This window comes from Cnephaeus nilssonii, assembly GCF_951640355.1.
Source record: "Cnephaeus nilssonii genome assembly, chromosome: 17".
Lineage (NCBI taxonomy): Eukaryota > Metazoa > Chordata > Mammalia > Chiroptera > Vespertilionidae > Cnephaeus > Cnephaeus nilssonii.
Genome location: NC_137088.1, coordinates 30,745,297 through 30,755,307, shown reverse-complemented (window position 1 = coordinate 30,755,307; position 10,011 = coordinate 30,745,297). Strand labels below are relative to the sequence as shown.

The following is a 10,011-nucleotide window of genomic DNA, read 5'->3' as shown; positions in this document are numbered from 1 at the left end:
TGGCCTCACTGAGTCCTGGGACCCAGCCTCACCCGGATCCAGGGGCACACGGCCTCACCCGGACCCGGGATCTATCATCACCCGGACCCAGGGGCGCGTGGCCTCACCCGGACCCAGGGGCACGTGGCCTCTCCCAGACCCAGGGGCGCGTGGCCTCACCCGGACCTAGGTGTGCGCGGCCTCACCCGGACCCGGGATCCAGCTTCACCCGGACCCAGGGGCGCGTGGCCTCACCCGGATCCAGGGGCGCACGGCCTCACCCGGACCCGGGATCCAGCTTCACCCGGATCCAGGGGCACACAGCCTCACCCGGACCCAGGGGCGTGTGGCCTCACCCGGGCCCGGGACCCAGCCTCACCCGGATCCAGGGGCACACGGCCTCACCCGGACCCGGGATCTAGCATCACCCGGACCCAGGGGCGCGTGGCCTCACCCGGACCCAGGGGCGCGTGGCCTCTCCCAGGCCCAGGGGCGCGTGGCCTCACCCGGACCTAGGTGTGCGCGGCCTCACCCGGACCCGGGATCCAGCTTCACCCGGACCCAGGGGCGCATGGCCTTACCCGGACCCAGGGGCGCGTGGCCTCACCCGGGCCCGGGACCCAGCCTCACCCGGATCCAGGGGCACACGGCCTCACCCGGACCCGGGATCTAGCTTCCCCCGGACCCAGGGGCGCATGGCCTCACCCGGACCCAGGGGCCCGTGGCCTCTCCCAGACCCAGGGTTGCGTGGCCTCACCCGGATCCAGGGGCCCACGGCCTCACCTGGATCCAGGGGCACACGGCCTTGCCCAGACCCAGGATTCAGCTTCACCCGGACCCAGGGGTGCCTGGCCTCTCCCGGGCCCGGGACCCAGCCTCCCCCGGATCCAGGGGCACACGGCCTCACCCGGACCCAGGATCTAGCTTCCCCCGGATCCAGGGGCGCGTGGCCTCACCCGTGTTCAGTTTTTCATTGCTTAGTATAATGTATACTTCACTGTTAACAAATCAATAATAAAGGCTGATATGTTGTCTTTGAACAATGAGGACAGGAGGGCGGAAGTCCAGATGAATCAAAATCCCATCACTTAAGTTGCCTCTGATTGAAACCTAAAGGTTAAAAATATTAGTAAATGTAGTGCAGTGCATGTCGTCAGTGCCTGGCCCCTTTCAATGCTAATGTTCTATTCTTTTTTTAAAAAGAAATATTTTTATTGATTTCAGAGAGGAAGGGAGAGGGAGAGAGAAATAGAAACATCTATGATGACAGAGAATCATTGATTGGCTGCTTACTGCACGCCCCCTACTGGGGATGTGCCTGCAACCTGGACATATGCCCTGACTAGGAATCTAACTGTGACCTCCTGGTTCATAGGTTGATGCGCAACCACTGAGCCACAGTGGCCAGGCATAATGTTCTATTCTTTTATGAACATGCACTTTTCTTCTAGGTATAACAGGAAAGAGAAATACTGGGTAAGCTCTATTGCATTTAATTTTTTAAAAATTCCCTTTCAGTCTCTCAAGATTTTTCCCATGATTTTCCAAAGTAGTTTTTGGTTGAACTTATTAATGTATGTGACAAGTTTATGTTGATTTCTGCTTATCATTTAAACTTGAAGTAAAATCCAATGGCTCTGCTGGCACTTGCCGGGGAAGCTGAGAACATTTAAATGCTTTCCTCTCCTTCTGCCAATGAACAATTGACAGGATATGGGTTTGTCGTTACAGTCTAAGGGTTTAGTTGGCTAATTGTCACTGTGAAGTTCCTGTGCCCTCTTATAGCTTCCTTAAAAAGTTTTCATAGTTGTTTCATGCTTGCCCTTCGTCTTTCATCATTTGATACAAGACTGAGAATCTTGCTAGGTTAGGTAACCCTGTGAAGAACATTTCCTTTAAAGAAAAAATAAAGTAAGGAAAAAAAAAAAGAATTTAAAAGTATGCTAATTACTTGGAAAAAATTCTTTCTTTTAGTCCTGGCTGTGACTCAGTGTAATCCTAGATAATTTACTTAATTTCTCTGGGTCTTATTTTCTTATCTTTAAAATGGGGAAGGTCAGCCCTGACCAGTTTGGCTCAGTGGATAGAGCATCGGCCTGCAGACTCAAGGGTCATAGGTTCGATTCCGGTCAAGGGCATGTACCTTGGTTGTGGGCACATCCCCAGTGGGGAGTGTGCAGGATGCAGCTGATCGATGTTTCTCTCATCTATGTTTCTAACTATCTCTCTCCCTTCCTTTCTGTAAAAAAATCAATAAAATATATTTTTGAAAAAAATAAAATAAAATGGGAAAGGTCTGTAACTCCTAAATCACCTGTCTCCTAACCTGAAACTGTGTTACTTCACAGATGGAACTCTTGTGTGTGGTGTTACCTATAAAAGAAGGGTGGGTGACATAGGGAAGTACAAACTAGGATATCTTTTACTTTCAAATATGTAGCAATAATTTTATTCAAAATATCTCTACAAAAGATTATCTTTTAGCAGTTGGCTTGTTACCTCATTTATTTTTATTTTTTACTTAGCCTGTCTTTTACCCTTCAAGAATTAGCCCCAGACAACATGGGCAAATACACAAAACACCATTGATTGGCAAATAGAAATATATGCTAAGTTATGTGCCTTATACTGTTTTAAATACACACTTCAAGTAGGTCTAGATAAATTGTGCAAAGAGCCCATTCATTCCTACTTTTAGATATAATAGGAATTGTCCTAGAGCTGTGGTTCTGAAAGTGGACAGAGTGAACTTCCTTCATAAGATGCTTTGTAAATTTGTGGGAAGTGATTTTGTTGTGCTTGTTGTTGAGTCAGTGATTGGGGGAGGTTCTACTATTTTGTAAGGTATTCCTTTCTACAACGTACAGGACAATTTTTATTTTTTATTTTATTTTATTTTTTTTTCCAGGGGAGTTTACCTCTAAGGGACAAAATAGTGGGTAGAAGAGAGCATTGGGGGAACCTTCTGGGATATGGACAGTCTTGGACAACAAAAAAGGATCTCATATATATTACAATTTTTGAATTTCCTTCTAGATATTCATGTAGGTGAAAAGTCTCTTTATTGTGTCTGATGCTAGATCTGAACTCTATCCTATATAATAAAGAGGTAATATGCAAATTGACCATCCTGCCCTCACAAGATGGCTGCCTACGACCAGGCCAGCAGGGGGGTTAGTGAGGGACGACCAAACAACTGAACAAGCGACCAGGCCAGCAGGGGGGGGCAGTTGGGGTGACCAGGCCAGCAGGAGGGAGCAGTTGGGGGGTGATCAGGTCGGCAGAGGGAGCAGTTGGGGGCGACCAGGTCAGCAGGGAGGGCAGTAAGAGGCGACCAGGCCTGTAGGGGGTGTGTGTGTGTGCAGTGTGTGTGCAGTTGGGGCAACCAGGCTGGCGGGGGGGCGGGCAGTTGGGGGTGATTAGGCTGGCAGGGGGGGCTGTTGGGGGCGATTAGGCTGGCAGGGGGGCAGTTAGGGGCGACTAGGCTGGTGGGGGGACAGTTGGGGAGCAACCAGGCCGGCAGGGGGGGCAGTTAGGAGCGACCAGACTGGCAGGGAGGGGGCAGTTGGGGGCAACCTGGCTGGCAGCAGGGGGCAGTTAGGGGCGATCAGGTCAGCACGCAGAGGCAGTGAAGGGGCGATCAGGTCGGCGGCGGGGGGGGAGGGGTCAGTTAGGGGTGACCAGGCAGGCAGGCAGGTGAGCGATTAGGAGCCAGTGGTCCAGGATTGTGAGAGGGATGTTCGACTGCCGAATTAGGCCGGATCCCCGGGATTGGGCCTAAACCAGCAGTCAGACATCCCCCAAGGGGTCCTGGATTGTAGAGGATGCAGGCTGGGCTGAGGAGAGCCCCCCCCCCCTGCACCCCTGTACACAAATTTTGTGCACCAGGCCTTTAGTATTACATAAAAATATAATACCTGGTAAATTTATATTATTTTAATTATTGGTTTCATAAGATAGAGATTTGGAATATATAGATTTGGAAAACTTGTGGTTCTAGTGGCATTTGTGGTATTTGATCATCAAAACAACACACCTGGATCAGTCTGCATTTATAGTTGTCATATCCAAGGTGATCCTTAAAAAAAAAAGTTCTTTTATTGATTTAAGAGAGGAAGGGAGAGCGAGAGAGGTAGAAACATCAATGATGAGAGAAAATCATTGATCAGCTGCCTCCTGCATGACCCCCATGGGGAATCAAGCCCGCAACCCTGGCACATGCCCTGACCAGGAATTGAACTGCAACCTTCTGGTTCATAGGTTGACGCTCAACCACTGAGCCACACCGTTTGGGCTTTGTATATAAAACTCTGACTACCTCATTATGCAGTCATATGGCTATGCCCAAGTATCTGCATACTCTGATATACATTATTATTGTATTAATTTCTTTTTCATGGTACAGTTAGGACATTATATGGGTTTTATTTTCACATTAAGTATATGTGTTATATGTAAGTTATATTAATAATTTTATTTCAGAATTTTCAAGTATTTGTAAAATATTTGTTTAAAAAGAATATTGAATCTGACCTGTGTGGCTCAGTGGTTGAGAGTTGACCCATGAACCAGGAAGTCACAGTTCAATTCCCAGTCAGGGCACATGCCTGGGTTGTGGGCTCAATCCCTGGTACAGGAGTGTATAGGAGCCAGCCAGTTAATGATTCTCTCTCATCATTGATGTTTCTATTTCTCTCTCCCTCTTCCTTCCTCTCTCTCTGAAATTAATAAAAACATATTTAAAAAAAAATATTGAATATGAGAGGATTAAAAACCATTTTTCTGCCACACCTGAAACTAATACAAAATAAATTTCAATATAAAAGGCTAAGTGTCTATCTGTCCGTCCAACTAGTAGCTATGACACTCACTGACCACCGGGGAGCTGACACTCAATGCAGGAGCTGCCATGACATGCACTGGCCATCCTATATAATAAAAGCCTAATATGCTCAGTGTCTGACCATTCATTTGACCGTCTGACCGGTCGCTATGATGTGCACTGACCACCACGGGACAGACACTTCAACTGGTAGGTTAGCTTTCTGCTGGGGTCTGACTGATTGGGACTGGGTGAGACGGGCCAGACATCACCTGGAGCCCTTCTGCGGTCCCTCCCTGCCTCCAATTGTGCACCGGTAGGGTCCCTCGGCCTGGCCTGTGCCCTCTCATAATCTGGGACACCTCGGAGGATGTCTGCAGGCCAGGCTGAGGGACTCCCCCCACCAAATCCGTGCACCGGGCCTCTAGTTTAAAAATAAATGGCACCATGGACCTGGCGCCAACAAACCAATACTCAGCTTCCCCCAAGTGGAAGACAGGCCCCGCCACCACCCCGGAGCAACAGCCCACCAAATCACAGCCAACACTGCCTAGACTCCATGGCGCAAAATGCGGCTCACAGCCCAGCCCAGCTTGGAAACAGTCACTGTGGGCGCCAGTTAATGATGTCACGTTGCAATGCCCGGTTTCCTCTCCCTAGTGACTAGCCTCCTTGAAGTTTCTTCAGCTCAGGAACCTGACTTGCTTTATAGCCAGGTGCAAACATTTTACAGTTTAACCAAATGTTTGTGAAGTGTTTTCCTGTGCCTCATCTCATTTGTTCCTCACAGAAGTCCTGGAGTAGGTAGATAGGAGACTCAGTAGAATACTATTTTCTTTTCATTAGCAAGATGAAAATAGCAATATTAAAATATTTTTTCTAATTAATTTCCTTTCAATGTGCATAAATCTGTGCACCAGGACACTAGTAAAAAATAAATTTCAATGTAAACTAATTTAAAAATATTTAAAAAAAGAAAACGAAAACCATTCTTCTAGGTAGTGTTTAGCTTGAAGTACTTGAAAATTAGTCTAATAAAATTGCTTTTATTAAAGGGACACACAAGTATAGCCTATATGTTAAGCTGTAATTATATACTAGATGTCTCCCTGGAGTGTTTACAAAGTCTGACAACCTCTAACTCAGTTATTAGTATACTAGAGGCCCGGTGCACGAAATTCGTCCACTGGGGGAGGGGGGTGTCCCTCAGCCCAGCCTGCACCCTCTCCAATCTGGGACCCCTGCAGGGATGTCCAACTGTCGGGCCTAAACCAGCAGTCGGACATCCCTCTCACAATCTGGGACTGCTGGCTCCCAACCGCTTGCCTGCCTGATTGCCCCTAACCGCTTCTGCCTGCCAGCCTGATCACCCCCTAACCACTCCCCTGCCAGCCTGATCGATGCCAAACTGCCCTCCCCTGCAGGTCTGTTCCCCCCAACTGCCCTCCCTCCCCTGCAGGCCCGGTTGCCCCCAACTGCTCTCCCCTGCCGGTCTGGTCGCCCCCAACTGCCCTCCCCTGCTGGCCTGGTCACCCCTAACTGCCCTCCCCTGCTGGCCTGATCGCCCACAACTTCCCTCCCCTGCCGGCCATCTTGTGGTGGCCATCTTGTGACCACATGGGGTGGCCATCTTGAGTGAGGTCATGATGGTCAATTTGCATATTAACGCTTTATTATATAGGAGGATTACTAATATTAAAGTATCAAGGCAGAAATTTATATACCTGGGTATAACCTTGTAATATTCCCTTTGAGAATTTATCCCTGGTTGACAAAAACATTTTTAGGTCTCTTATTTAAACAGTATTGTTTTACAAGCATCTTTAATATCTTGCTGAATCATTAGACTCATTTTAAATTGTTGACATTTTGAATGTGTGGATTTTGTCCTTGAAATTGAAGATAGGGGAATTGATTTTGGAGATTGGTGTGATGTTCCTTTAGTGAGCAAAGAGAGCATGGTTAGCTGTAAAGCTAAAGAATTAAACTTTCATTTATAATGCATTTTGAGATGGTACCAAAAAAATGCTTGATATTGCAACTCATTTTTGGCAATTATTAACTATGCCCTGACCAGGAATTGAACCTGCTACCTTCTGGTGAATGGGACGACGCTCTAACCAACTGAGCTACCTGGCCACGGCCTAAACTCGTTTATTTTTATATTCCCATCACTCCTCTTCCCTCCCCTTCAGCAACCACTAGCTTGTTCTCTCTCTATATATATAGATATGTTTCTGGTCTTTTTTTGTTTGTTTTTGTTAATCCTCACCTGAGGATATTTTTCCATTGATTTTTAGAAAGAGTGGAAGGGAGGGGGAAAGACAGAGAGAAACATCAATGTGAGAGAGATACCTCGATTGGTTGCTTCCCACATGCACTCTGACCAAGTCTGGGATTGAGCCTGCAACCAAGGTACTTGCCCTTGACTGGCATTGAACCTGGGACCCTTCAGTCCTCGGACCTATGCTCTATCCACTGAGCCAAACCAACTAGGGCTGTTTTGTTCATTCATTTTTTAAAAAAAGATTCCACATATAAGTGAGATAATATGCTGTTTGTCTTTCTCTTCTGACTTACTTCATTTAGCTTAATACCCTCCAGGTCCACCTATTTTGTCCCAAATGGCAAGCTTTTATTTTCTTATTTCTAAATAATACTTCATTATTAATACATGATGTACGTGATGATGCTCCAACCAACTGAGCCACCTGGTCAGGGCATGACTTCTAGTCTTTATTTGCCTGGTAGTTTGGCGAAGGCAGGTGGAGCCATGCAGAAGTTTCTGGAGCCTTAGGCCCTAGCTTGCTAGCCTGGAGTAGCTCCAGGCAGGGAGGCCAGATGTGTGTTGTGACATAATTTTGTTCATGCTTGTTCTCTGTGTTTAGTAGCAAAAGGCTTTAGGCAGTGTAGCTGGGAATGTGCTGTAATCATCTTGCAGTTAGGCCAAAGTACCAGAAGAGAACTCAGCCCACCATATCTAAGTGGAGGAGAACTCAACAATGGCACTCGCTTACTCCTCCACCCTAGAGAGTTCCTTCTGTATTCTGTCTCTTTCTCTCATTTATTGTTCAGAAGCTATTCATTCAGCCCTTAGTTGTCTCGTAGGAGTACTTGCTTTCCATATACATGTACACTATAGTATATTTGAATTTGTTCATTAAAGAGCGAGATTAATGTACTCCTATGCCGTGGCCATCTTGACCCCATAGTATTTATTTTTTTTAGTTAATGGAAGTTCAGGAAGTTTCAGTGACTTACCAAAATTCACATACAGGTTAAGTAGTTTAGATAAGATGTAATAAAAATGTTTTATTATGAAAAATTACAAGCGTACACAAAAGCAGAGGAGTAATAGAATGTACTTCTCATCACCCAGCTTCAGCAAGTATCAACATTTTGCTTTTCTTGTTGCATCTATCCCTCTCATTTAAAAAAAAAAACTTTAAAAAAGCTTTATTGAGGTATAATCAATATATAATGAAGTACACATATTTAAAGTACATAACTTGACATATTTTGATGCATGTATAGAACTTGCAAGCACAACACAATCAAGATAATGAACACAACACATCCATCACTACCAAGAATTTCCTTGTGTTCCTTTGTATTCCTCCCTCTCCCTGCTTCTCCCACTCATTTCCCCACACAAGTTAGCCACTAATCTGTTACTATAGTTTAGTGTACATTTTCTGGAATTTTATGTAAATGGAATCATTGAGTATGTACTCTTTTTGTCAGGCTTCTTTCAGTCTGCATACTTCTTTTGAGATTCATCCATAATGCTGAATATATTAGTAGTGCTTTTTTTTGCTGTGTAGTATTCCATTGTATGAATATGTCACAATTTTTTTATTCATTTATCTGTTGATGGACATTTGAATTATTTCCAATTTTTGGATAGTATAGGTAAGGCTTCTGTGAACAGTTATGTACAGTTTTTGTATGAATATGTGTCTTCATTATTTCTATTTTTAATTTATATTTAGTAGTGGGATAATGGATTATATAGTAGATATATGTTCAGAAACTGCCAATAGTGTATGAGAATTCTAGTTCCCTCTGAATCTTTTCCAACACTTGGTATGATTGGTCTTTTTTAATTTTAGATTTTGGAATAAGTGTGTAGTGGTATCTCGTTGTTGTACTTTGCACTGACTAATGATATTGAGCCCTTTTGCCATCTACATATCTGCTTTGATGGTGTCTGTTCAAATATTTTGCCAAAGTTTAAAAACTGAGGTGTTTGTTTTCTTATTATTGTATGTTAAGAGTTCTTTATGTATTCTGTATATAAGGCCTTAATATGATTTGCAAGCATTTTCTCCCAGCCTGTGACTTGTTTTTAAAAAATGTATTTTTATTGATTTCAGAGAGGAAGTGAGGGGGAGAGAGATAGAAACATCAATGATGAGAGAGAATTATTGATCTGTTGCCTCCTGCACACCCCACACTGGGGGTCGAGCCCACAACCCAGGCATGTGCCCCAACCGGGAATCGAACTGTGATCTCCTGGTTCATAGGTCAACGCACTGAGCAACACTGGCCAGGCAGTCTTTTGATATTATGAACGATTGTAGCTAAGGTCAGAAGTTTTCAGTTTTGATGATGTTTATCAATTTTTTAAATTTATAAATTCTGCTTTTGGTGTCATATCTAAGAAATCTTTGCTTAATCCAAAACCACAAGATTTTCTCTTATTTTCTTCTTGAGGTTTTTGGTTTTGGAGTTTACATTTGGACCTATGGCCCATTTTGAGTTCATTTTTATTTTTGGCTTAAGATAGGAATTGAGGTTCATTTTCTTAGTATATGGATGTTCAGTTATTCCTGCACCATTTGTTGAAAAGGTTTTTTTTCATCATCTTATCTTTATACAAACTTTTGAAACCAGCTGTCCATTCACTTGAAAAAAATTGAATGATTTAAAGCCAATGCCAACATAATGCTATTTACACCTACATATACTGCCATTATGCATCTCTAATGGATAGGACTGATTTTTAGAAACATAATAAACATTCCAGTATTATATGTCACAAACGTAACAGTATTTCCTCAATATCATCTAATATTCAATCCATATTTAAATTTTCTAGGTTGTTTGAAAGATAGTTTTTTATGTAGGATCTGTTCAAATCAACATTGAATTTGGCTATGTCTCCTAAGTATTCTTTTATTATTTTAACAATCCTCCCACCAGCCTTT

The 10,011-nt window shown here is 44.2% G+C and overlaps 1 protein-coding gene across 1 annotated transcript in view; it reads left to right on the top strand.

The window, feature by feature from the left end:
- PIK3CB (phosphatidylinositol-4,5-bisphosphate 3-kinase catalytic subunit beta) overlaps positions 1-10,011 on the top strand; it is a 144,246-nt gene that overhangs the window by 57,421 nt on the left and 76,814 nt on the right. The gene's annotated exons all lie outside the window — the stretch shown is intronic.